The sequence below is a fragment of the Saccopteryx leptura genome, chromosome 11 (genome assembly GCF_036850995.1).
Source record: "Saccopteryx leptura isolate mSacLep1 chromosome 11, mSacLep1_pri_phased_curated, whole genome shotgun sequence".
In the NCBI taxonomy this organism is placed as follows: domain Eukaryota; kingdom Metazoa; phylum Chordata; class Mammalia; order Chiroptera; family Emballonuridae; genus Saccopteryx; species Saccopteryx leptura.
In genome coordinates, this window is record NC_089513.1 from 11,540,154 (window position 1) to 11,563,849 (window position 23,696).

Sequence of the window (23,696 nt, forward strand, 5' to 3'; positions counted from 1 at the left end):
AGTGGGCTTGCTGGGTGAATCCAGGTCAGGCGCATAAAAGAGTCTGTCTCTCTGCCTCCCCTCCTTTCACTCAATGAAAAAAAGGAGAAAGAAAGAAAGAAAGAAAGAAAGAAAGAAGAAAGAAAGAAAGAAAGAAAGAAAGAAAGAAAGAAAGAAAGAAAGAAAGAAAGAAAAGAAAGAAAGAAAGAAAGAAAGAAAGAAAGAAAGAAAGAAAGAAAGAAAGAAAGAAAGAAAGAAAGAAAGAAAAGAAAGAAAGAAAGAAAGAAAGAAAGAAAGAAAGAAAGAAAGAAAGAAAGAAAGAAAGAAAGAAAGAAAGAAAGAAAGAAAGAAAGAAAGAAAGAAAGAAAGAAAGAAAGAAAGAAAGAAAGAAAGAAAGAAAAGAAAGAAAGAAAAAAAAGAAAGAAAGAAAGAAAGAAAGAAAGAAAGAAAGAAAGAAAGAAAGAAAGAAAGAAAGAAAGAAAGAAGAAAGGTGTTGGTGTTACAAACCTAGGGTAGGCTAGCTCAAACCATGCCAGAATTAAAAATTAAAGATCTTGATAAGTTGGCTAGATGAGATAAAATAGGAAAGAGTAAATGTACTAGGGTTTAACAGGGGACATTACCTGTAGATCCCCAAAGTTGATTATCTAAATGTAGTGTGAGGAAAGCCTAGCTTCAAAGCTGTCCATTCAGAAAAGACCTGGAGATTTTAATGCGCCAAAGGCTTGCATGCTATTTGCCAGCAGAGCAATGTGGCTAATCACACAGCAGGGAGCAGTGCCTCTGCTGCTGGAATAGTGTCTCGACCTGCGCTCTCCAACAGAACTGTCTGCAGTGATGGGAGCGGCCATACCTGTGCTGTCCAGTGACTAGTCACGTGTGGCTAATGAGCCCTGGGACTGTGGCTAGTGAGATTGAGGAAATGAAGGTTGGATTCTACTATACATTCATGAATGTGAGTTTAACACTGAATAGCCATGTGTCCTTAGTGGTAACTATATATGGACAGTGTGGGTTGAATCAAGACAGATCCTAGTGGGGGTTGGGTTGGCAAACTTGGGGATTAGTGGTCAAAGTGCCTTTAATTCAAGTGAACGAAAATGTTAATGAACATCAAACTCTGGGCATAGCACTGTGGTAGACACCGTAGGGTTGCCCCAAAGCAAGTAAGGCTGTCTGTGCAACTACAGATCTTATAATGTCCTATTGAAACCAACGGGAACACAGTAAATCAATCATTAGTGCTGGTATTGTGATAAGGAGGAGTCCATTTTCTGGGAAGCTAGGGGCTGGAGGAGTGAGTACCACGCTATGGAGTTGAGGTTTGGTAGAAAATGTGGGCTTTGAAGAGTGGTCAGACTTAGAGAGCGAGAGGTTAGCATTTAGGTGCAAAAAGGCCTAGGGTTAGAAAATGATAGGAACGGAGAGAAGGCTATGAGCAGTGTGAGCTCTCCGAGGGGGACTACCATGGGAGAGAACGCTCATTTGGAAGCAGATGGTGGAGAAGCTAACGCAGTCTAAAAGCTCTGGGCTTTGTTCTCAACATAATGAAATGAATTATTTGAAGTTGGAAATTGATGCATTGGCCCCTTCTTTGGTAGGGGCACACCTCACAGGGTGATGGGAAGGGTGGCAGCAGCCACTGGAGGGTCACCTTGGAGCAGGCGCAGTGGGCAGCGGTAGGGCAGGGGGCTGCCAGAGTGGAGGCTGGGGGGGGGGGTCTGCCCTGCTTCACACGTTGGAAGGGCTGTTACAACAGAAGGAATGAGAATCATTTTGTGCACCTAGAGGACCCAAACCGGATTGCAAACCTGGGAAGGCAGATTTTGGATCAATAAAGGGAGTACATTGTAACAATGAGAGCTTCCGTAAATGAAAGAGACACTGAGGATTTTTTTTGTGCCTGCCAGGATGTTCCAGGGGGCTAGTCAAAACCGCGTTTTGTTGCTAGCTTTTCATTTTGCCAAATAGGAATATTAAATACCTCCAACTTAATCATCTAGTAATTTTAAAATAAAGAGCGGCCTGTTCTCAGGAAAAGATAGTGGTCACCCTGATCTCGCCCTTCGCCCCTTCCACCTCCCCTCCACAAGGTGAGCTGTGTGTCTCTGAGAACTTCAGCTGCCCCTCCTCTGCAGCCTGGCCAATGTAATCAGCAGTAATTGGTGTTTGTTTAACTCTGAGAGGCAGCTAAGCGGTCCTGCAGCTCAGGCAATTATTATTTCTCAAACTTAGATTGGAAAAACCATCAATGTTGAAGCAGTATTATGATAAGCCTCCAGGAATTTAACAGAAGAGTTACAGAAATGAGATGGTGGTCTCGGCGCAGAACGGTGTAATAATTAGTACAACAAGTGTCATTTGTAAAGCCTCCAGAAACATATAGCGGAGAGAAATACCAGCCACCACTAGTTATCACAGAGGGCAGAACTTGCCATCTCTTTATTATCATAAAGCATGAGGCTTCACTGATGCATATTTTATCCATATTTGATCAGAGCACTCTTGCCATATGTGATCTGAAGTTTCGGAGTGTGTCCCCAGGGACCACGGTTACTGATATAATCAAGAATTCCTTTTAAGCTCCTCGCAACACCGCAGCAGCTCAGATTGAAATTAGCATCTTTTACAGTGAAATGCCGGTTACCGTCACAAACAGACTCGACAGCTGGAGTGAGAGGCCTCTTTGCCCAGTTATTCTTCACGTCTGGAGTTCATTATGGTTTATTAAGACTCGTACTGTAAGTTCCTGAGTGAAGAGACAAGGAGCTTTTGCCATGATTATCATCTAAATAGAGGCATTAAGAAGCTGTTGTCACATGGGGGTAGGGAAGTGATGAAGTTCACAGATCAAAAACCACCCTAATAAGCGTCCACTTGAAATGATAATCATTTCTCAAAGCACGTCATTCTAAGATGGCTTTTTCTTATTTGCATAGTTTGAAACATTACTTTCCATTGTAGAAACCATTGTGAGGGGAGCTGCCACTCAACGTGCATTGAGCACCTAGTGCAGTAGTTCTCAACCTGTGGGTCGCGACCCTGGCGGGGGTCGAACGACCAAAACACAGGGGTCGCCTAAAGCCATCGGAATACATATTTTATTTAAAAATGTATTGTATAATAAATATGTATTTTCCGATGGCTTTAGGCGACCCTTGTGTTTTGGTCGTTCGACTCCCGCCGGGGTCGCGACCCACAGGTTGAGAACCGCTGACCTAGTAGGTTACAGGCACTGTACTGCCTGCTTCTACCTGTTATCTCATGATAGGCAGTCATGACATCAATCTTGTGACATAGGAAATAGAAATCTATTTTAAAGAAGGACGCCAAGTTTCTTGGCCAAAGTCACATAGTTCATACATAAGCTTTAGGCATCTCAAACCTGTTTTTTAAACCACCTCAAATTACCTAAAAATTGTTACTTTAAAATTTGATTTTGCAGTTATTTGTTGGCTAGAGGCAATACGGAGGCAAACTATGCATAGTCCCTATCTTCCTCTGACAATATTTGTAGTTAGCATTTATTGTATGTTTCCTATATGCAAGGGAAGGTGCAAAATGCTTTCTATAGAGAATTGTAAAGCCAGCAATCAGGGCCAGGGCCACTATCACAGCAACCCGGCCCCTGCAGGTTCGCATTGGATTCGGACAGTCGGTAAAGAAACAGTGGAGCCAAAAACTGGTGGGCCATAGCCTTTAATCCTACCTTGCACCCGGCGGGCAAGTAAAAACATACACTGGGCTCCAAAACCCAGTCACACTCAGTACTCACAAAGCCACTGACTTATCCGAGTTTCCTAGAATCAAAGGTTTCTAGCTCACCAGCCTTCTTCTCCTCAGTTCCCCATCTCCTTCCTTATCCCAGATACAAACTCTACACAAACTGGCATCTCACTCAGCACTCCGCCTTCTTGGCTGCTTCTCCTGGCCTCCTCCACGTGGCCTCCTTCCGCTGCTGGCTCTACTCTCCTCTCTCTCATGCTAACCTCAGGAACTAAGAGCCGAGTCCCGTTCTGCCTCCCTTTTATAGTGTAGAAATCCAAACCCTTAATCCAATATACATAATAGGGAAGTCTCTTAATACAAAGTCACTTCTCTGAGGCATGATAGGATTGTACCACCTTACACCAAAAAGGGTAGGAAAGGCTTAATCCCAAAACCAAGCCCCAGGCTACCAGAAAGTGGGTGGGCTCTGGGCGGTGTGTAATGCTGGGACCAGCAGCACCAGCTGTACCCAGACTGTCTGCTTCCCGAGAGAATGCACCTAACCTTTATATACTGCTGCTCTGTTCTATCTCCTGGGCTGTGTTAAGGGGTTTGCATGTTATGTCATAACTCAAGTGGAATTACCGGGAATTATTTAGTGGTCTCCTACTGCCATTCCTCAGTCCCCAATGCCACCAAACCAGATGAGTTCACCCAAGAACCGAGATGTGTCCTGCTAGTGAAGAAAAGGTGGTGAGTTGTGTCAGAGACGGACCAGGTGCTAACAAGGATCATTTCCTCTTCTTGGGCACACAGAAAGAGGACGTTAGCCAGCCTCCCTTGCTGCTAGCTTGGGGTCATACAGCAGGGTTCTGGTCAGTGGAAGGCAGTTGAAAGCGACAGACACCATGTTTGTTAGTGACCAGAACACATTCTGAAAGGTCTCCCAAACGTTCCATCTTTGATCTGCTAACCTCGAGCAAAGATGTCTGCCCCTATGGGAGGGAGAGCCACAAGGTGTCTCAGCCTGAATTTCTGAGACACTGCTTGGAGGAAGAATGCTCAGAAGGACCACCTGACGTGGAGCCAAACTGTCATGTGGGCAAGAAACAGCAGTTAGCAGGCATTACCCGAACTACTGTTTACAGTGGCGGCCCTGAGCCCTCACTCGGCATGCTCTCTATCCAGTGCATGGCAAGCTCCAGGCATCCGCTCACGGTTCCTATAGATTGAAGAAGGAATCTTGCAGCTTCACCCCCAACTGCATAACTACCTTGACATATGGACTCAGCACCCCCGGGATTCCAGTGCTAGGACCAAGGAGATTGTTACAGGCAGTACAGTCTTGTTCGAAAGTTAGGGATCCTACTAGAAGAAGAGAATGGAGACTTGGAGGCCAGCAATAATTTTATGCCAGAAATTTAAACAAAAAATGACAAGGGCCAGAATGTAAAGCAATAGGCTGGAGAGAAAGACCTCCATTTTTTTAAATATATACATTTCTGAAGACTAGACAGCAAACACGAAGTGCGGTGGCCACCTGAGCAGCGCCGAGGCGCGTGGCAGGGAGATGGGGGAGGGCAAGGACAGTGGCATGGCTTCCTGAAATCTAGGCTCAGGTTGTCAGCTACTGTGTGACCACTGGGAAAGCCACTTAAACTCAGTGGACTCAAACAGCATTTAGAGATTCCTTAGTGCTTGTGTCAATCTGAATGTGACAAATACCTTAATAAGCTTTATTGGATGAAATGTCACTGTTACGGGCTAAATGGATTCATCTCCCTTAAATTCTTACATTGAAGTCCTAATCCCCACTGTAGCTGTATTTGGAATAAGGCAGTAATTAAGGTTAAAAGAGGTCATAAGGGTGGGGCCCTGACCTTATAGGATTAGTGTCCTTATAAGTAGAGACACCTTCCATTTTTTCCTCCTTCCCATCCACTCCCCTTCTCTCCCTTCCCTTTCTTTCCTTCCTTCTCTTTCTCTCTTCCTCTCTTCCTGGCTCTTCTCTTTTTTTCTCTACTATTTCCTTCTCCTCCTTTCCCCCTGTACATACAAAGAAGAAATCACGTGAGTAGACATCGAGAGGGAGGCCATATAAACCCAAGGAGAGGGCCTCGTTAGACACAATATTGTCGGCACCTTGATCTTGGACTTCCAGTGTCCTGAACGGTGAGAAAATAAATTTCTGTTGTTTCAGCTGCCTAGGCTGTGCTGTTTGTTATGTCAGCTCTAGCAGGGTAATGCCCCACCTCTACCCCGATTCCCTCTGGTCATCCATTTACATCTTCAGCTTATGTTAGCTTGTGGGAAAATATACCAAATGACTTTGTGGCAAGCCACAATGTGAGACTGACCAAAATATCCCATTTTATACTGTTTATTCTACTTTTATCACATGCATGTGGAATTTAGGAGTTTGTAGAGCACTTTGGCCTAATTTGGGAGGTCTTTGTCTTTGGTTTTTAGTCTTGGTTTGGAGAGAGAGTGTTTGAATGCGTATGTTCTAATTCTCTGCAGAACCTCTAGAAGCTGTACATACCCACGGAAAAGTAATTGTGCTACTGGGTAGGAGCGAATCTCTACCAAGTGCCTCTAATGACAGTGAAGAGGGCATTCTTCCTCACACGGTAAGAGCCGCAGAGTCATTATGGAATCCATAGGAAACATTCATTAAGGACTCAAACTCCTTGTAAATGAACCTGTTTTCTGGCTGTCTCATACTCATATATCTCACCCTGGGAAGACATATTTGGAGCACGGCTGTGCTGTAGCTCCAACTTGTAAATGAGCATTTCAAACTGCTAACAGTTAATGGATTTCTCTGGTTTTCCCCAGGAAAGTGCCAAACCCCGGGACCTAAACCCACTTGTTCACTGGATTTGGGTTGGGTTTGCTAGGAGAGGGGGAGGAGAGAGGCACACAGACGGTCTTATAGCTAGTAGGGCACAGAGGACAGACTTGTCAGAGTGGCACCTGGTGCCCGGAACTCGGAGAGGGAGACCATGGGCAGGTGTCGTGGTGACTGCAGTTTTTCACAGCTACTCACGAAGGGTACACATTGCAGCCCCTGCTGTCTTCAAACTCTAAAGCACAGCTTGTATGCCGCTTAAAAATAAATTCGCTTTCCTCAACACATCACAAAGATACACTCAGGCTCCAAGACATAAACATAAAATGTAGTTACTCACGTTTTTAAAAAGCTGCAAACTCTTCCCCTTTTCCATACAGTTCTGCCTCCCTGCTCCCTCCCAACTCCCTTCCTCACTTCCTGTCTTCCCTCCTTAGCTCTGGCCCCCCGTGGGTCACCTCTGCAGCCTGGCTGTTTGGAAACGGCAGTGACAGTGACTATGTGGAGTTATCTTTCTGCATCCCTGTCAATCAGACAACAGGCCGCTGAGGGTGTGGACTGGGAGCCTTCCAGCGTCGAGTTGGCACAGCGAAATGTTTCAGGGGTGTCGGTGAGCCCCCACCATTCAGACTGGGGAACTCTGAGCCCTAGAAGAAGAGCACATCCTGGCTCGGCTCTGAAGAAGTTATGGCTCACCTGGTGGGGAGGGGTGGAGAAAATTTCCACCGGAGACAACCACCATCACAGGTGAGGACCCCATCGAACATGGCACACAAGTGCAATTCAGTTCAGGAGAGAACGACAGAGTCTTGGGGTGGGGCCGAGAAATCCACGGCCAACTGTTTGCCGTCTCACTCAAGAAGTCAGGTGTTGAACCAGCCCTGGGAGTAAGAGGATCAGGATAGTTCCAAGGGTGCATGGGCTCCTCCGGAAGTGAGGCGGCGAGCTAGGCTGTGGCAGACGCAGTTCCGAAGAGGGAGAGTCAGGAGAGGAACTTTTTTTTTTTTGGCACGGCATGTCAAACTTGTATCTCAAGACATTTGTTGAGACCTCAAATGTTCCAGAGGACCAAAGCAGTTGTCACTAACAGAAGGGTTGTTAACATACGGCATCGAAAACAGGAAACAGCGCATTGAAAACCTTGTAAAGGCAAGGCTCCAAACACCCAGGGTCACCTTTATTGCTAGAGCCATAAACTAATGAAACTAAATCAGGTTCCTTAAATGCATACAACATGGGAGGGAGGAAGGGCAGTTGTAATAAATGGCCAGAAATACCTCATGAATTTTAAGAAAATATTAGCATCTGAAAAGGAAGAGTTTTATCTGAATTTCTCAAAGTCTCTGAAGAGTGACATAGGGAGTTTCCCCTGTGAAATCATGTAGGAATACTTCAGATGCTCCCGAAGGGGGCCAGAGGAGAGAGGTAGAGGAGAGAGAAGACATAACGTGGCTGCTCCCAGGAAGATCATTATTGCACGTTTATTGACAGCATCTCATCTCCTTAATTATAGCTTTGGTGACAGCTGTTCACTTGGTGTGCATAGAATCCTTTTGAAACAATTCATATTCCAATTTGCCTGGGGACCAGACAAATGTTTAAGAGAGAGGGTATTTTTGTTTTTTGTGGTTTTGATGGAGGTAAACCGTTTGGGAACTGTCAGACCTGGGGCTGCGTTAGTTACTGTGGCAGAAATGTTTGGGGTTCCCCTTCTCGGCACCTCCTCCCATTCCTTGCTACTGCCCTCCCTCTGCCCCATACATTTATACAATCACAGGTTCCCTAGGGGAACAGAATGCAAGAGTACAACCGATAAACCATCGGGGTATGTGGGAACGCAGCAGAAGGTAAGCCCAGCTTTGGTCTGGCGAGCATGGCCGCCCACACCTCGGGACTGGCAGAGGAGCTAAGAGAGAAGGGGAATAGGGAAGGTTTTCAAGCTTGGGCATCTGAACTTCACTTCACTTATGAGATGTCCTTATCTTTTTGAAAACTGAAATACTACATCCCTGGGCTTACCTGTATTCAAATCAAAGGCCAAAACACTTCCTTAGTTAACTATCCACTGATTTTGGATCATCGCAGGGATCCCCAAACTTTTTACACAGGGGGCCAGTTCACTGTCCCTCAGACCGTTGGAGGGCCGCCACATATAGTACTCCTCTCACTGACCACCAATGAAAGAGGTGCCCCTTCCGGAGGAGGGGGCTGGATAAATGGCCTCAGGGGGTCGCATGCGGCCATGGGCCATAGTTTGGAGACACCTGAAGTTTCCCATAATCCTGACCTCTTCTGTTCTCTCAATTAATGTAGAAGTGATCAGAGAATTAAGCTTTGCAATTAACCTCATATTCACCTGGTTTATTTTTTGCCAAGCCTCAAAGAGAAATGTGCGTGTCAAACCTGCCTTTTACTATGTATTTTTGTGTTCCTTGACAAACCCTGCTTATACTCATGAATAAAGAACACTTGTCAGAAGCTATGCTTTTCAATTTTTTAAAAAACATTTTTTCTGGGCTCCTTCCATAAATTGTTTATTGTTCAATATGGCTGTGATTTTTCAATGTAGTTACTTTATTTTTGATGCCTTCAGTTTGGCTTAAATATTTCTTTTACCCAGCACCAAATGTATGAAAGGTTTCCTTTTATCTCAAAGTCGCAAGACGAATCTCTGGTACCTTCCGTAGGACATAAATGACATGATGGCGGGGCTGGAATGGGGAAGGGGAGATGACAGATCTCCATGCTTAAAGGCTGCATATGCTAATGAATGAGCTTTTAATAATGACGTATTACCTCTCTGCCCTTACAATAACTGAGGCCGTGCCTTGCTGGTCATTCATTTTCCCCTCCAGATTTCACTGACTCCTCTTCCAGTTATTCGATCCCCTAGCCAGTGACTTCTAAAGGTCAGTTGCACATTTTAGAATTTTGAATGAGGGTGGAGACTGATGTCACATGGCTTTTGACTCAAGGTGTGTAGCATCAGTAATTGCCTGGTACATTCCTCAATACTCATAGGTTGTTCCTTTCTCAGGTCCCTTCCTAATTTATTCTGTCCATGTCCCCCACATCACCTGCCGGAGCCTACATCCTGGGTGGCTCACACGTGATTGAAGGTGTGCGTTCACGGTTTCACACTCTGCGCTTCTTGGAGTTGTAGAGACTCTTCCCATGGCATGGTCATTTAGGAGATGTCTGGGTTTTATTTTTGTTTTTTTAACAGAAACAGAGAGAGTCAGAGAGAGGGATAGATAAGGACAGACAGACAGGAATGGAGAGAGATGAGAAGTATCAATCATTAGTTTTTCGTTGCAAAACCTTAGTTGTTCATTGATTGCTTTCTCATATGTGCCTTGACCGTTGGGTTACAGCAGACCAAGTAACCCCTTGCTCAAGCCCACAACCTTGGGTCCAAGCTGGTGAGCTGTGCTCAAACCAGATGAGCCCGTGTTCAAGCTGGTGACCTCGAGGTCTCGAACCCAGATCCTCTGCATCCCAGTCCAAAGATCTATCCACTGCACCACTGCCTGGTCAGGCTGGGTTCTTGATTTAGAATATTTCCCACCATAAAGTATACCAAAAACACTCTATCTATAAAGGTTTCCCCAGCAGAATAACGTAAAAACAGGAAATCCGTGAACAAAAACATCAGAGTGCTGACCTCCCTGCCACTTCATAAAGGCATATAAACGTTCTTCAAGCCACACAGCCTGACATGGCAGAGTGGTACCCTCCTGAGTGAGTGTTCTGGGAAGAGGCTCAGCAAGGAAGTTATTTTGGACATGAGCCTGGCCACGCCTCCTGCCTTTTGGCAAAAATAAGTGCCCCGCAGAGAGCTGAGTAAGATGCCATTTTAAGTCCCATGAGATGTGTTTGGGTGCCTCCTACAATTGCCCTGACACTTTGCATAAATGATAAACAGCATGATGGCTTCTGGTAAGTGCTGAAGTGCCCTGAGCACCAGGACAGCATCGCGTTTAGAACGCAAATGCCAACCTGGGTGTTAAGTCTTTTGCTGGTTAGCATCTGCAGTGGTGGGCAAGCAACAGTGCCACCCAAGAACAGGAAGTCCCCGGATTAAATGGGCACAGTGGGAGTTCTCTCTGACTCAGAGTTACAGATAAGCATTATCCCCTGTTCTCTGGCCAAAGGGTTCGGAGCTTGCCAGTGTCTTTTTGGTACAGTAGTAATATAAAGTCATAGACAATAGTTTTAAAAATTCAGTTTGCCTTTATAAAATATCCACCAAGATAATTATAAGAGAGAAGATAATCCAACAAGATAATCCTGGTCAGAAGAGGGCACACTCTCTAATGATAGAATTGTCTAAAACAGTGACCATTAGGTTTTCCTGAATTTGTGGCAATGAGAAGTATGAGTCTTGTATTCACACTGGTGTTTTCAGCCTGGAGGCCCGGGTTCTAGTTTCTTCATTTACAGAATAGTGTCTGAAATGCCAATACCAATCTTCTTCTATCAACTTAAAAAACAACAACAACCTCTACAAACACTATTTTGTTCATTTACTTAAAGTCAACTCATAGTAATCCGTACTGTTTGAAGGGAGCAATATCAGGGTAATAGAAAACCCCAAGTAATTTTTTAAATGGTGTATTTTAAAAAACATCATTTGGAAGATATTCTAGGTATTTGCATTTTAATAGCTGTATGTCTCAAATGCTAGAAAGTGCCAACATTCCACACAGAAGTGCGCACCCTTGCTGAAAGGAGGCGGCGGTGACTGTCGTCCACATGGGAGAGGCTTTGTTAACTTTGGACTGATCCGGGTTTGAGCAGCAAGGCTAGAGTTATTAGCTGTGTGATCTTGGACAAGTTACTAAACTTCTCTGTGACTCGGTTTCCTCAGTCACACACGGGATGATACCAGTTCCTATTTCATGGGGTTTTATGAGGACTAGATAAGATGATGTGGTGCAGGGCTTACAGAGTGGCATCAGGAAGTGGGTCCTGCTCTACACGGCACATGGTAGGTCTCCTGTCCTGCTTATTCTGTTTACCCCTATGGCTCTGAATATGTGGATTCAAGAAAACGTAGATCATGCTTTTATTAATGGAATCACACAGAGCTGTTTACAAGGTCCACACTAGCCTATAAGAAAGCGATCACAGCCTGACCAGGCATTGGCGCAGTGGATAGAGCGTCAGACTGGGATGTGGAGGACATCGGTTCAAAACCTGGAGATCACTAGCTTGAGTGTGGGCTCAGCTGGTTTGACCAAAGCTCACCAGCTTGAGCCCAAGGTCGCTGGCTTGAGCAAGGGGTCACTCAGTCTGCCGGAGCCCCCGATCAAGGCACATATGAGAAAGCAATCAATGAACAACTAAGGAGCCACAATGAAGAACTGATGTTTCTCATCTCTCTCCCTTCCTTCTGTCTGTCCCTACCTGTCTCTTTGTCTCTGTCACACACACACACACACACACACACGCACACACACACACACATGAAAGCTGAAAGCTGCGGGTTAGAAAGCACTCCAGAGAACCTCTGGTGCTTCCCCCCTTCTGTTCGGACTCAGACTCCCAGAGGCCGGCCATCTGCATGCTCCCTTCTGATGGCGGAGAGCTCACCACTCCCCGGGGAAATTGCTCAATCCAGTGTCCCACCAGTCTCCACTGGGAAGCTCTTTGTTATGTGGGGCTAGACTCTGCCTTTCTGGCTGTCACTTCCATTCAGGTGTCCCCATTCAGTTCTCCATGGCAATGCATAATTAATTTAATTTCTGTTTTACATAGATATCCCAGATTCTTGAAGATGACTACTATGGCCCCTCTAACTCAACCATCTCTCTCATCTGACACGTTTTTGAGCCCCTCCTCGGCCAGTGGCTATTTTCTACAGGCACAACTCTGGTAGAAAATGCGTGGTCAGAATGAGATCTCTCAGGCGCACCCGACCAGGGACTGACTCAGCCCCTGGAGGTCTGAGGCTGACACCCAGCCCTGCCTTTCCTTGGCAGAGAGCCTTGGCCTGCCACTCAACCCGCACACGGGTTGTTGTCCTTGCTGGCATCTGTTCATGTTGGATTCAATCCTGTTCCATTGAGCCCTTCCTAGTGGTGTTTTTCCTCCTGTTTCCTCCTCTAAGGTATTATCTATTCCTTCTGGTTGCATTATATTTATAAATACGATCGGCAAACCATCATGTGCACATCCATACCACCACTAGTCAAAGCCAAACGTACTAACATCAAGTCCAAACAGAGGCCTACAATAGCGCATTCAAAACCTGTGCTAGATTAAACGTGATTTCATTCACTTGTGAAAAGTATTTATTGATCACTGACAATGAGGTAGGCATGACGTTTAGTTCAAGGGATATAAAAATGAACAAGAGTCCCCATCCCTGTTCTCCTAAGATCTGGAGTCTTGGGGACAAACTATTGACATTTGGGGCACTGTGATTAAAATTTTGTCAGCCATTGTACCAATCTTTGTTGGTATAAATATATTATCACAGAAATCTCTAATCACCCAGTTTGGGCCCCAAAGGAAATGAATTTAATGGGGAAAGATCTGATAAATGAAGGCATATTGATAATAATTTTTTCTTTCAAAGTTTTGTCTATTTTTTAAAATAAATCATCTGTAATGTGGCTAACAACTGTGAGAATTATCTATATTATTACGTGGAAAATGGATGACCTATCCTTAAGTGGAAAACATGTGCTTTAATAACCAGTACATGGAGGTTAAATTATACTCCATAGCAATGCCTCTCGAGCAAGGATTATTTTGCTCCCCAGGGGACACGACAATGTCTGGAGACATTTTTGGTGATCAAAACTGAGAGGATGCTGCTGGAATCTAGTGAGTGGAGACCAGCCTCCCACAATGGGAGGGAAAGTTCCTCTCTCCTTCTTCTGATAAAGAATTAAATTATCTGGGCCAAAATGTCAGGAGTGCAGAGGTAAGAAACCCTGCTCTGGGGGAGGCAGTGTGACTGCGTGGTTAGGACTACAGACGCGGAACCTGGACAGTCTCGGGGTTGAAAGCTGTCCATGGTTCCCGTTTAGCCCTGTGCCTCGGTTTCTGCGTGTGCGGGAAGATGGTAAGGATACCAACGTCACAGAGAGGGTCAGCGAGCTACGCACGCGAAGCACTCCGCGTACGCCCCGCTCGGAGGCAGGACTCAACAAACGCGGGCGGTTTTTATTGTTCTGTTTGCTTTCTCTCTGAATGCTACACATTTTAATTGACACGAGCAAACGATACAGATGTATCCAAAGACATGGGCAGCCCTTCGACATCATGAAGAAATCTATTGTTTTCCTCTGTCTAAAGAACACCCCTCAGCAATTTGATCTCCAAATGTTCACCAGCCGCGTGAATGGGATGATAGCCTCTGTGCTCAGCAGCCTGAAGTATTCCACAGAGATGCCGAGTTGCCAAATGGATTAATTTTTTTAATGACTACTTGAGGATTTTGTTTCCAAATGCAAGTATGCCTCAGATTTTTAGACTGAAATAAATGTTCCCAATATCATAGAGATGAGGATATAGGCTGAGGGTAAAGCTAGTTAGAAGGATCGAATTTCAAAACTAGAATGTTAATGAAGATGGACTTTGATTGCTAGATACAGTTTGCTTTCAATACAATTTGTAGTGATAATAATATTGAAAGCACAGGACATGATACACGATAGTTATTTATACGATGACCATCCTTGGGAGTTCTCGCTAGTTTGTGCAAAGTATGTGCACAAATTTAGTTCTTATTTAATATCCAAAAAAAGAAAAAAAGGTTTACAAGACGCATACTCCCAAATGTGGCTTCCTCTTTCAGTGATGTGCTGATGGTGCTTTTGCAAGCTCATACTCCTGTGAAGTTCTGGATGCAAGGAACCAAGAGATCTGAAAAGGAGTGACATTGGAACGTATTGTTTCTTGTATTAGAAAGTGAAGATAAGGGGAATCAATGGAAGGGCCTGCATTGTGGTGGGAACAAGGATGGTTGTCATGTCTAGCTGACATAACACCACCACCTTAAAAGGTGGTAAGTAGGTGACACTGCCTACTCTCCATGTCTAGTGAAAAACATTTGCATGCAAAAAGGTCTCAGATGCAAAGGCTTGAGTATTCACTTCCATATGTTTTGAGACCCTTATCAGAATGCTAATACTCTTTCAAATTAAAAACATCTATTTGGCTGCTTTTAGAAATTACTTCTAACTGAAATTTCTTTAGCCAGTTTCTAATTAAATTGCTAAATGAAACTCCTTCTGTTGGTTTAAAAACAAATTATGGTAAGCTCATTGATTATTCATAATATCTACAAATTAACCCAAATTAGGACTTGATAAGGGTTCACCGATATCAGTTTTATAAAATGAAACAGATAAAATGAGAATGAATATTATATAAAATGTACATTATTTCATCAGGAAAACATTATATACAATAACTTCAGCTGAGGGTTTTTATAAATAGGTCTAAAATACCTAAAAAGTTTATCCATCAACTTGCATAAGCTACTATTTAATAAATTGTACTTGACTGCAGGGAAGTGGAAACCAAAGTTTGGTTCCATCCAAAAATATCAGCCCAGAGAACAGGGGTCCTGCCCCACTCCCCTCCCATGTGGTTTAACCACAGCCTGACTCTAATCCTAGTAAACCACTCTCTCTGGTTTTCCCTTGACTACTAGCTCCCAACTCTGCCAATATATGACACCATGTACTACTGTTCTAAAGGAAAAACACTAAGACCACCTGTTCATTCAGTTGAGGTCAGACCTAAAAAAACAAAAACAAAGAATCAGGTTGATGATTCACCTATAGACATTTTAGTCCTTTCTGAGCCCCTGTCTGTCATTTTGGGTTGAAGGTTCATATAGCTTATTTTAGTTATAAATCAGGCACAGGAGCAGGTAAGTGTCAGTGCATCAGCCACAGGTAATTTCAGTGTGAGGTAATCAGGGTTAGGTTTCTGTCTTCTTGCCAGATGTTGAACACAGTGTTGTAGTTGCAATGGTTGGGCTTCACCAGTTGGCCATCTGTCAAGTGAACCAGATGTAGCCATTGCCAGGAATGAAATTATTATTTTATAAATTACCCTTTGATTAGTTGACATAATAGAAAACATGTCGCCATTTAGTCATAGTTGGTCCAATACTCAGTACTTCAAAGGTGGAATCCGTGAGATGACTCACAGATAATAGCTACTTGGTGAAGTGCTATCTTTATTATGAAGAGAAACTGCATTTTTAAACCACTTATATGGGCATGAACACACTCAATATTTAGGTAAAACTGAAAAAAGAACAGGAAAGCCTTTAAAGTTTTCCCATTTTCTTATCTCCCTCATGTTCACACCAGATTGTTACCAATAATTATTATTAGTGGTCACAGGCATATCTTGGCAGTTTATAGAAGTAATTTAAAATAACAAAGACCATTTAAATATTTGACTTAAAATATAAATTCATCTAACTCGAAAATTGTTAATTTAATTTTCCTTATAAAAAACCAAATCAACACATACTTATTGAGAATTTCCTACATGTGAGATTTCAGCTAGGAGCTATAAAACTATAAAGAAGCATCTCTTCCATATAAGATACATCAAGACTCTTAATGGCCATGACATTAGTCAGAATAAACACTAAACTTCTGATTAAATCATGAAACTTTCTTATAAATAGTAATGATACCCCATTTCAGGCAGTGTTGGGCATGTCTTTGACATTTGTACTTTTCATGGTATTTTACACAACCAGCTCTTACTGCTTTGGAAGAAAAAAAATGAGTAGTACTGTTATAACTTCACTTAGAATATTTTTAAAAGATCCACAGTTTATAGCTTCCCTTACTCTTTTATTATAGTTATTCACTGATGTATTTCCATTCCAAATGTTCTCTTTTATGATTCCTTAAGCTTAAAATATTTTGTATAGACCTTAAGGGGAATTGGATCATTTCTGTTTTGCGTTGCACTTGAGTAATGCTTTGAGTTGAATATTCTGAGGGTTCTAAAATTAAGTTAATCCATATGTAATTAGGACTGTTCTCAACTAGACAGTCTTGGTTAGCAGGAGACTGGCAGATTATTATGAAAATCTAGAAACCATGAATAGCGATTAAATGAGAAAAGACCACATTTCTCTTGAAAATGGGTTGTTGCCATATTTTCATGGGGCAATAAAATTTTCTTTTTTTAATTTTTGTAGATGATTTTGTAAAGTAGAATTTTGACTTCTTTGATCTAGAAAGTTCCATAATTTGTACCACTCATGCTTTTAAACACTCCAGTGAGCATTTTGCCCTTGCCATCCTGTCTGAGTCACGGTGGATAAAATAAACTAAAGGTCAGTAAGGATAGTTTTGTATTTCTTAAACCCACTGAGACAAAATGAATATCTCGGAGACCCTCAAGTATTTCTGTTTATGAGATTTTATGACTGTATGTAATTTATTATGTTTTTTAAAATATACAACATAGTATTTTTATTCCCAGAACAATTATACTTAACACTGACACTTAAAGGTGTTCCTGTTTTAATTCAAATAACGGGAACTTTGCTCCCCATCCCATGTCAATGTCAGGATTCAGAGAGGGTCTGAACGTGCTAACTGCGTGTTTCTTCCTGTTCCTGCCCCACGTGTCAAGTACTTAGTGCTCTCTGTAGCCCCAATCCACGTCTTCATTTGCACAAGTCATTTCAGAAGGAATTTATGGCAGTGCCACCTTTCAGTAAATAACAGTAAGTCACAGTCTACTGAGTAAAATGATTACAGATACTCAGTTGCTTAAAATCACCTTTATCACATAAAATACATTTTTTCTTTGTCTCTAAATTAGTATGAAAACACCAGGGGAGTCTATTTCTTCAATGAAATGGGAAAGATTAAGAGCTCGGCAGTTTGTGTCACAGTAGAAAACAGTTAAATGTCAGAAATGGAATATTTACGCCTTCGGTCCTGTCAGCCTGGAGAAAGGGGTGGAGAAGTGCAGAAGGCTGGCTGGCACTGGTGGTCCAGGTTCTGGCGCTGGTGGTACAGGTTCTGGTGCTGGTGGTCCAGGTTCTGACGGAGCTGACGTAAGGTTTGCCTCGAACTAAAAATCTATTCATTAATACTGGAATTACATGCATCATTCATTCTTACTCCAGCTTCCCACGCTGTTTTTAGAAGATGAGACATTCTGTCCATATCCAGAGGAGGGGGAAATGGCGGCAGGGGGGAGGTTCCAGTGTTCTGGGAACATAGATATGCTTTTTTTTCCTTTTTTTGAAAACTATCAGCATTTTCCGAAGTCCCTTCACCATGAAACACATGAGGACAGAAGTGGTGAGCTACTTTTTTGTGTTTCCCTTGCTCTCATTCTCACTGCTCTGCACTCCTGGACGCAGCACCACCAGATCAGAATGAACAATTAACCGGCTAATTATTCCAGTCACACCAGCCCACAATGAAATCTTTATTCCGTGTTTACAGCAATCTTTGGCAGGGGCTGTCTTGCTGTTTCTAAACTAAGAAGAACTGCCCTTTGGCTCCTCTCGGCATCAGCTGCCTTGGTTTCAGCCTTGGATGCCAATAAGCAGGCTTCTTTTTCTTCCAAAGTGGACATTTTTTTTTAGGGTGAAAAGACCTATTCTCATCACCTCCCATATATTTGGGCTGATTTATGTTCTAGCCACTGCAGCTCTTCCTTCCGTATCTCTTTACATTTTTCCTCTGTCCATAGAACACCACCAGGCAAACCCCCATTCTCAGTCCAGAATTGGGAAAAAAAAATTCTTATCCAAACAGTGCTTGCTACTATGAAGGAAAGAAAAATACAACTATTGGTTTATGGGTAGAGGGAAGTCAAGGAACTCCCTCCTGCTTTTCTAAACTGCTAATTTTCTAGCTCAGGAGGTATTCAATAACTTCTCCACCAGGGGAGAACATATTCCCTTTTTGGTGGCTCTTGAGATTTCTTCCAACCATTTACTTCAACTCTCCAACAGCTGCCGTCTTTGAGAAGCTTCAGAAATGGGGGCTATTTACAAATATAAAAAGGGCTGAGCAAGTTCATCTAAATCTCTCTGAAATGGCAAGGGATGGAGAAGTGAACTCCACCCAGAGAGAAGGTGAAGGCCATGCCTGTACCAAAGGGAAGAAGGGAATGCACCTTGGTTGGACCTCCTTGGTCCATCTGATCGAGTCCCCATAGGCATTTGAGAGCAGATGGTAACCAATGCTGGGTCCCATTGCCCTACATGCACAACTGTTTCTTCCAGAAGAGCCTTTTCCTGCTTTACAGGGGTGATGGCATCCTTTTTCCCATACAGTCTCCAAGCTCTCTGTGACTGGTCCCCTAACAACCCTTTGATCCCGCCTCTCAGCCCCCAGCACTTCCGACATTCGCCATTTGCATTGCCTTTCCTGGGGAAAGGGGGTCATAAAATTTTTCAGGGGAGAAATGTACAAGGGGGCATTTCAGTAGTATACACACTGATTACATTCCCAGGCAACTCACCCCAAATGAAACGTAATTTTTCTACAAGTATGCACAAGCATGTCAAGAATGCTAAGTCTTTTTTTTTTTACAATTTATTTATTTTTTTACATTTTATTTATTCATCTTTTTAGAGAGAGGAGACACAGAGAGAGACAGAGAGAGAGAGAGAGAGAGAGAGAGAGAGACAGAGGGAGACAGAGAGAGGAAAGAGATAGAAAGAACAGAGAGAGGAGCAGGAAGCATCAACTCCCATAGGTGCCTTGACCAGGCAAGCCTGGGGTTTCAAACCGGCGACCTCAGCATTCCAGGTCAACACTTTTACCCACTGCGCCACCACAGGTCAAGCAAGAATGCTAAGTCATTTTTATGTTTGTACTTTTCCATTTTAATTTTACATTGCCACATGGCGCCCATGCTAAAAATGTATCTCTTTAACCTACAGTGTAGCAAACTTTTCACCAAACATTTAAAAAAAACACGTGTATTTTATAGACTGTCCTTTCCCAAGATGCTCAAAGAATTTGGGGGCCACAGAATTAGATAATGTCATGACAGCTATTCTATTGGAGAAGAATGGCTGCTTGTGCCTTGGCAAGCAGGGAGAACCAGCGCGGAAAGGGGAAGGTCGTACCAAAGTCAGTGCCAACAGCCTGAGTAGACTGGGAGTTGATTCCAATTTACATGACTTTAGGCCGGCTCTCCATTCGTCGTTTTTTCTCTGACAGGAAGGGATGTGGCAGGCAAGGAGGCTTGACCTCATCTCCTGTGCTGGTTTAAGTCTGACATACTCTTGCCCTATTTTCTGCGTCATCAGCTGGCCAAGCCTGCGACCTGGAGGAGCGCTGACCAGGGGCCAAGCCAAGAGGAGGCCACCGCAGGTGCCCTGTGGCCGCCTCCAGCGTTGGGAAGTGGAGCCGGCCCCTGCCGAGTACCGTGCCCAGGGAGACTGCGAGGGCCACACTCAGAAGAAAATCCATTTCCAGATTGTATAATACATGAGAGGAAAAAGCCGGGTCAGATGTGGGGTTCAAGATTGACGATGCCTTCCCAGTTTCTGACACTGAGGAAGGTAATCGGATAGAAACACAGGATTCATCTGTGGCCTTGGAGCAAGCCCTTTACACAGTTGCGAGTTTTTAATGTTTTTCTTGTTCTTAGTTAGATTCGGTTCCTGGCTGGGACACATACACCCCTGAGGGACAATTTCCTTTGGTGGAGAGCTACATCAGAGATGGGAGGGTGTCAGGGGACATTTTGTTTGGGGAGGGACAGACTCAGTTTCCAGGCGACCTATAACAATCAGAAGACAAAACCCTTCCCGGCATTCGTGCTAAGAACAGTGATAATAATGGCAATAACGGAACCGTAAACTCTGAAGCTGCCAGGCAAACCCCAGTGCTCTGCTTCCAGCCGTCTTGCTCCCTGTCTGGCCTCCGCGGGGGGGAGGGGGGGTGGGTAAAAAGGCTCTGCCTCTGGGCTGCCCCCCGGGTTCCAGGCCCCCACTCCCACCCCGCCCCCCAGGTGTAGCCGGGCAGAGGCTCCTGCTTCAGCCTCAGTCCAGTCCACAGTGTCTCCTGTTGCTAAGGGCCGGTCGGGACACTGAGGTAGCGTTTCCTTTACAAATCTGCAACTTTCACCAGATCCGACCCCTCTCGCGGCCTCCTACCCCGGTTCTCCCCCCACCCAGGTCCCCGGGCAACTCCAACGTGCAAAGCCCCAACAACCGGCGCGCAGTCTAGCAATTCAGAGCTTTCCCCGGGAGTGTCAGGGCCCAGAGACAGGAAATCCGGGGAGTTAGCGATGTCCGGCAGGTGGTGGGGACACAAGTCACCACCACATTCTTCTCCCACAGCCAAGCTGGGATAGGGGCGCGACACTAGGCACCGGCCGGAACCAGACTCGCAGGCGCCCGCGCCTCCCCAAAGCCTGGGTCTCCAGTCCCCATTCCCCCCGCGCGCATCCCCGTGCAAGGGACGCAGCTGGCCCTCTTCCACTGGCAGCCAGAGGGAGGCGCCGCCACCCGCGGGGCAAGCGAGACAGAAGCCCCGCCAAGCGCCCCGAGAGCCGCGCTCTTGGGTACCCTGCCTCCATCCCTTGGCGCGCGCGGCTCCGGCTGCCAGCGCGCCGCGTCCTCCGCCGGCCCCGCTGCGCCCGGGCTTCCCTCTCCCAGAGAGAAGCTCCCCAGTTCAGACAGTCCCTCCACGTCGCCTTCCCCCCAAAGTCCAAGGAGGTCAACTCCCCCGGCCGCAGGCTCGCGGCGGGGGCGGCTAGGTGCGGAGACAGCGCGTCGCGGGGCGGTATCGCGCGCAGCGCCCGGGGCGACTTCCCCCAGAGCGCGGGTTCCAGCGCCCCGAACCCGGGGACAGACTCACGGGGCCCGACCCGAGCTTTCCGCTTTACCTGGCACAGCCGGCGACTCTCCGGGGATGTTCGGTCCAGGCTCCTCCGGGGCAGCGTCCAGCTCACATCGCTGTCTACCCCACCTGGCGGCCGGCGGCCGGCGGCCCGCTGGGTCCTCGCCCCCGCCCCCCACCCCCCTACCCCCTCAGTCAAAAGTGTCACAGCTTTTCTGCGTCCGGATCTTTTGCAAAGTCTCGGCGCGGTTACCAGGAGTTGGGCGGCAAGGTCAGGCGCGCGTACTCCGCAGATGCCCTGCCCCACCTCCCGCAGTCCCCGCGCTGGCCCCGGCCGGGTAGAGGAGCCGCCTCGTCGTGGTCACCGTACCCGGAGCGCGGCGCGCCGTCCGCTTCCCCTCCCTCGCGCTTTCCCGCGCCCGAGTGGCTGCCGCCTGCCTGTGCCGCGGGTCCTCATTCCCCTGCTCATGAATATTCTGACAGAGGCTAATGTCGGTGAAGTAAATTGAATTAGCCAATTGGTGCCAGGAATGTGCACTCCTTCCTTCTGAGGAGCTGTCTGGAACACCACAAATGAAAGCAATTAGCGTCCGGTTGGCACCCTGTGGTTTAGACCAGCGAGAGGCAAAATGGGTTAATTCTTTAAATGCAGTTTGGATACCGCATTTAAATGTTTAAACTCCTCTATTGGCTGAGAGAGTAAGGAAATGTTAAGAGGGAGAGAGAGAAAAGGGGGTAGGCAGACTTGGGGGGAGAGGTGGTGTATTTGCACCCAAGCTCCCCTGAAGTCGAAATGACTTATTCTGCATAGATTCTAGATTCTAGAAGAGGCAGTTGATGAGAACAGAGAAAGATAGGCAAACAGGATCAGAAAAGAGGTGGATATCAACCTAGGTTTAACCTTGACCTTGAAGATGCAGAGGACTGTTAATAAAATTTCAAGAGGTGAGGTGAGGAGAGATCGCCCAGGGAGAAAACCTCACTCATTGATCTACTTTTAAGAATTTCTCCATTTCGATGCTGAGATTTCCTTCCTTTGTCATCATAACAGAACCATAGAGTTTGAGGCCTTGGGTGAGGTAAGGTTGGAGCAGAGGTACCTGAAAGGTCTGAAATTTCCAGGAAATTTCCTGGGTGAAGAGAGCTTCCCAGTGTTCACAGTAACTGGGACAGGGCGGTTCTAGAGGGCAATCCCAGCTGGAGTCCACCCTTCTCCATTCTGTGGTCAAACAGCAAGGTCAACAGGAGCGACAGTCTCTCTTTTCTTGCCTCCTGCCCTAGAATGCCAAGTTCTTTGGTCATTGATTACATCTTGGCTTTAGTCAGTGGTTAGAGAGGGGCGTTTTGGGCAGTTTGGCATCCACATCTCCCTCTATAATCTTCACGTGTGGTGCTTTTAGGATTTCCTTTCCCATCACTGATTTTCTAAATACAGGAAGTTATTTTGATTGAATTGCTTGGTTACTAAATGGTCTACTTGTGCTTGTGGCCAAATGATCTGCATGGATAAACAAGTGATAAAACTGTGTGGGTAACTTGATTGGGCCTGCATAGTTGTTCAAACATTATTCTGGGTGTTTCTGTGAAGGTGTTTTGAATGAGATTAACATTTAAATCAGTATACTAAGTAAAGCAGATTGCCCTCACAGTGTGGTGGGCCTCATCCAATCAGTTGAAGGCCTGAATAGAACAAAAAGGCCAACCTTTCCCTGAGTAAGAGAGGATTTTCCTGCCTGATGTCTTGGAACTGGAAACTGTCAGCTTCAGTAATTGCATGAGTCAATTCCTTATTATTTATCTCCTATTAATTCTGTTTCTCTGAGAACCCTAATACAGATGGGTATATTCAATAAATACTACTATTTGTAGATTTCCCATGAAGGTCTGAATATTTTCATCTCACAACACATTGTCTGGTACATAGTATATAATAAATATACATTTTTATTTGAGATTTTCTAGACCAATTATCCTATTATTAATAAGGGAAGAATAATTATATAGATATATACACACATTTTTTTAAATTTAAGTGAAATTTTATCTTTGAAGAAGTAAAAAATGGATTATAATAGATTGGCTTAAGGCAAGATTTATAGATATGATATGAGGGAGAAATTTTAGTATTACAGTTTTAGGGGTAAAAATGATCAAGTTAAATCTCAGAATTCAAGAGTAGTTGAGTACCTACTAAATACAAGGCACATTTCTATTCAAATATTTCCTATTGATATTCACAGTTTAATCAGTTAAAACAGTTGAGGATCTGCCATATTTTATTCCCTGAAACTTTGGGTAGATTAAAATATTTGCAAAAAATAAAATAAAATCAAGGT

The 23,696-nt window shown here is 44.8% G+C and overlaps 1 protein-coding gene across 1 annotated transcript in view; it reads right to left on the reverse strand.

The window, feature by feature from the left end:
• The window catches only part of CDH20 (cadherin 20), a 202,655-nt gene extending 181,123 nt beyond the window's left edge, over positions 1-21,532 (reverse strand). The window contains exon 1 of the mRNA XM_066353104.1: positions 21,407-21,532. The gene's annotated coding sequence lies outside the window, so the exon portion shown is untranslated. The remainder of the gene's footprint in view (positions 1-21,406) is intronic.
• Between the last annotated feature and the right edge of the window lie 2,164 nt (positions 21,533-23,696).